This window comes from Chrysochloris asiatica, unplaced genomic scaffold (assembly GCF_000296735.1).
Source record: "Chrysochloris asiatica unplaced genomic scaffold, ChrAsi1.0 scaffold00263, whole genome shotgun sequence".
NCBI lineage: Eukaryota > Metazoa > Chordata > Mammalia > Afrosoricida > Chrysochloridae > Chrysochloris > Chrysochloris asiatica.
Window position 1 is genome coordinate 1472013 of NW_006408781.1, and position 5222 is coordinate 1477234.

A 5222-nucleotide genomic window follows, 5' to 3' on the forward strand; every position below is an offset into this window, starting at 1 on the left:
ACGGCTACCTCACGTGTCTCAGAGTCGAACTGATGAATTTTCAAGACCGCGACCTTTCAGAAGCAGATTGATAAGTCTGTCTTCCAAGGTGCTTTTGGGTCAGTTCCAACTGCCAACCTTTCTACCAGAAGTCAAGGACTTAGCCATTTGCACCACCCAGGGAATGACAGGGAAAACAGGTAGATTTTCAACAGCCATGGATTTACTTAATTTCTTTATCAATCAAATATTATTTTATTAACTATTCTTTACATACAAATGAGGTTGAAAGGTGATTCATATAAAAGCAGAGCAATGTACACAAACCAGGTTGTGTGAAAAGAGGAAAATGATTAGATAAGTGATGAATGTTCCAGGAGAAGATAATCTGAACAGTGTCTCTGAGACACAATCTGATTTTGCATCACCAACAAGTTACACGAGTGCCTTAAAGGGAAGTGAGTAGCCAGGCCTAGAGCCAGTCAGGAAGGTGGGAGCTCCCCACAACAAGGCCATCTGTGGGCTGGATGCCAAACACAAGCTGATTCCAGGCATGTTTTCTAAGCTCCCTTGAAGTTCTCCTGTTGACTCTCACAAAGTTGTGGGGCAGGACGTTGGGTGTTCTGTGGAAAAGGGATGTAACGAAGTCAAACATTTCAGAGAATGAAGGAGAGCTAGCAAGCAGCTGTGGGAAGCAGCCTTTACAGGGGTTTGGGGTTAGGCTTAAGCAATTAGCTGTGCTGGCCTGGGTTTGGCTTGTTGTTGTTGTTTTTGTTGTCAGGTGCCATCGAGTCAGAACCAACTCATAGCGACCCCAAGCACAGCAGAACGAAACAATATCCATTCCTGGGCCAACCTCACTACCGCTGCCACACCTGATGCCATCAATGATGCCACCTGGCCAATCCATCTCGTTGGGGGTCTTCCTCTTTTCCTCCGACCCTCCATCTTACCAAGCATGATATCCTTCTCCAGTGACTGTTCCTTCCTGACAATATGTCCAAAGTATGAGAGATGAAGTTTAGCCGTCTTGGCATCCAAGGAGCACTCTGGCTGCACTTCTTCCAAAACAGATCTATTAGTCCTTTTGGCAGTCCATGGCACTTTTAGTATTCTCCTCCAACACCATAATTCAAAGGCATTCATATGTGAGTTCAGCCTGGGTTTGGCTAGTTCAATGTTAAAGTTCATGTGTAGACAGGAAGAGTCTTGATTTTCCAAGGAGATTATCAAAGGGGACCAATTGATTTCAATACTGCTGCTGTTAAGTGCCGTCCAGTTGGTTCCAACTCATAGCAACCCTATAGAGGGTTTCTGAGGAGTGGCTGGGAGCTTGAATCATTGACTTTACAATTCAAACTGACTTTGTGGGCCAGAGCATTAACCCATAGCTCCACACCAGGACTCCATTTGCACTGATTTCAGTGTAACAGGCCTGAAATTAGGGCAAGGGGCACTGGCCTACTGCATGGGCCGAGTCTTACAGGCTTAAGCTCAGAATGCAGAAGCATCAAACTGCAAAACAAAACAACCTAGTATAAATCATTAATTTTTCAGGAATGGGGAAACTAAAATGCATCCAAAGAGTGCTAAGTGTGGCCTCAAAGCTGTAGGACACAGTGGGAAGCATACACCTCACCAGCGCCAGGCAGGGCAGGGCAAGTCCAGGAAGGCATCTGGCGCTTGGACCAAGAGCCTATCCCCATGCTGGCAATAAAGGGTCAGGTACAGTACCTGGCAGCCTCACCTGTTTGCCTCTGAAATCATATGAATCCAGTCTGTCTCTGGGAGTAGATGAGTGAATACACAAGGAAATACATCTACTTACTTACAAGGCAGAAATTTAAACATAGTTTATTCTCTGACAATAGGTGGCAAGAATAATTAAAGTCTAAATAAGTTTAATACATTTATATAAGGAATGGGAGATCTGGAATGATGCTATAGGATAAGCACTTGACTGTCCAAACCCACCAGTGGCTCCTCAGAAACCCTATGAGTCACTATGACTTGGAACAGACTCCACAACAATTAACAATAGCAATATAAGAATTAGAACAAACAGTGGAAAAGTGATATATACTCATTAAAAAATTTCCAGTTTAGATAAAGCATGTTGAAAAAATATTTGCTTTCTTCTCTTTCTTAGAAAAAAAAAGCTTAGAAAATGAAGTACTGATCGAGCAAGTGATGCAGTTGGCGTGAGAGCAGTTATTCTTCTATGCATGCTTGTCTGCTTGTGAGTCTTCTGGCCTTTGTGTTTTGCTTTTCAATTTCTGAAGAGTTGAGTTTTTGTTGGCTATTTTGTCATTAATATGCATTTTTTACATGTATTCAACACCAATTAGCTTATAAATATTTGGCATTTCCTTTGTTGAATTAAAAAAAAATATTGCATAGTTAAAAAGAAAATGTATTCTTCATTTTGGGGCTCAAATTAAAAAAAATATACGTACATTGTGCATGTGTGTGAATGGACATGCTCGTATAAGCATCAATGAGATCTATGTTATTCATTATGAAGGTTTTTGGGTGGCAAAACAGTTTGCTCTTTGCTACTAACAAAAATGTTGGAGGCTCAAACCCATCTCGTGATACCATGAAAGAAAGATCTGGTGATCTACTTCAAGAAAGATGGCAGCCACAAAGCCATACAGACCTCAATCAGAATTGACTCCATGGCAATGAGTTTGATATATTTTTTTGTATTAATTATGTTTTGGGGCCCAATTATTTTTTTCCTGTCATGGAACAGGAGAAGTGAATCCAAGACTCTTCACTAGTAGATTTCTCCTTATATTTCCAATAGCTTTTGCTTTATGAAATTTGATGCCTTAATATTTGGTATATAATGATTCATGATAATTAGAGATTCATTATGTGGTTTTTTTTTTTAAGCATTTATTGTGAATTGAGTGCAGGTCTATAGGGCAGATCATCAGTTTTACATTCAACCAATCATTGCAATGCTTACCATTCCCTCCATGCATCAGCTAACAGTATTCACCTTTCTTTTTGATGTACATATACCACTTTGAAAATATCTATTCATTTAAATGTCCAAAGGGCACATATTTCAAGCCAGCTTCCTGCCCACAAGCACGCTGCTTTTCTCAGTCTATGGGCCTATAGTCCTCTGTGGCTATATCTCTCTATGCCATCACCTCTACCATCTCTGTTGTCACTGCTTTTCTGGTTAGGATCCCTCACTCCACTCATACGCTCCCCTCTTGATGGTCCTAGGGTCCTCTGTTCCTGAAATGACAGATTAACTGGTCCCCTCTTTTAGCTACACCTCTTCTACATTTACAGTTGTGACAATCACCATTAGTTCTGATATCTACTCACAACTGAGATTCATTATGTTTTGTATCCTTTTTCATTATAAAATATCTTTAGAACCTGTGCGGAGGCGGCGTCGAGCGCTTCGTGTCTCAGTGGCTCTGAAAGATGTGCGTTCAGCGAGGCTGCCACGGAGCCTCTGTAAAGAAGGCCCAAGAGGTTGACAGCTTCGATTGAAGTGCATCGAGAGGCAAGCATAACTATGGCGAGCGGGAATCGCGTTCTGCTTCCAGAAGTGGAAGTGCTCATGGATCTGGGAACTCTGCAAGGCATATCCCTGCAAGGTCTTGCTCCAAGGAAGATTCCAGGCATTCCAGATCAAAGTCCAGGTCCAGATCTGAATCTAGGTCTAGATCCAGAAGAAGGTCTCGAAGACATTATACATGATCACATTCTCGGTCACGCTCCCATAGACGATCCCGTAGCAGGTTTTATAGTTGAGATTATCGCAGACGGCATAGCTAGCCACAGTCATTCTCCGATGTCTACTCGCAGGCGTCATGTTGGGAATCCGGCAAATCCTGATCCCAACTGTTGTCTTGGAGTGTTTGGTTTGAGTTTATACACCACAGAGCGAGATCTAAGAGAAGTGTTCTCCAAGTATGGCCCCATTGCTGATGTGTCCATCGTATATGACCAGCAGTCTAGACGTTTAAGAGGATTTGCCTTTGTATATTTTGAAAATGTAGATGATGCTAAGGAAGCTAAAGAGTATGCCAATGGAATGGAGCTTGATGGTCGTAGGATCAGAGTCGATTTCTCCATAACAAAAGACCACATACTCCAACACCTGGAATTTATATGGGAAGACCTACCTATGGCAGCTCACACCATCATGGTTACTATGACAGAGGATATGATCGTGGCTATGATGATCAGGATTACTACAGCAGATCATACAGAGGAGGAGGTGGAGGAAGAGGAGGATGGAGAGCTGCTCAAGATAGAGGTCAGATTTACAGAAGGCGGTCACCTTCTCCCTACTACAGTCCCGTGGAGGATACAGATCCCGTTCCAGATCTCGATCTTACTCTCCTCGTCACTACCAAAGCATGAAGTTTGAAGACTTTCTGAAACATGCCCTAGAGTTGGGTTATTGATCGTGGACAATATTTTTTATTGTCTCATGTTTAAAAAAGTGAACAGTGCCTAGTGAAGTGAGGTGATTTTTACACCTTTGATGATGACTACTTTGGTGGCGTTAAAATGCTGTTTTCATTCTGCATTTGTGTAGTTTGGTGCTTTGTTCAAAGTGTTTTCAGAAAAGTATGTTTTGCATGTATTTTTTTACAGTCTAAATTTTGACTGCCGAGAAGTTTTTATTGTACAAAACTTCATTTAAAGGTTTTTCTACTGAATCCAGGGTATTCTGAAGATCAAAGCCTGTGTGTAAAATGCTACCAAATGGCAAAAAAGTTAACAATAAACAGTTTGATTTTTACTTTTCTTTCTAACATATCAATGCTTAGCAGAATTGTTCCAATTCAGTTGTTAGTAGTAAATTTAAAACAAAAATACTTATTTTCTTCAAGTTCATTAAAAGTACCATATTTACATACACAACTAAGTGTTAAAATTAATGCTCTGTAACTCTGTACTTCTAGTCTTAGAACTAAAGATATTTTAATACAGCAAATGCTGAATGCTTATCTAAATGTGGATTTGTCTGCCTTTGTGTAATCTGTATTATATAGCAGAGAATAAGAGAAGAATTACACAATGTAAAAAAGGCTATTTCTTCAAGTTGTTACAAGGGGATTATAGTATTTCAACTAGTTACATCGGCAAGTTACAGTACATTCCACCACAAATGTACTCTTATTCTAGCTTTTAGCTATGTGAAAAAGTACTGGGTGCTTCAAAATACAGGAAAAAAGAAGGGAACACTACTGTACTTGTGT

The 5222-nt window shown here is 40.7% G+C and overlaps 1 pseudogene; it reads left to right on the forward strand.

The window, feature by feature from the left end:
- Window positions 1-343: 343 nt before the first annotated feature.
- Window positions 344-4421, forward strand: LOC102840796 (annotated as a pseudogene).
- The last annotated feature ends 801 nt before the right edge of the window (window positions 4422-5222 follow it).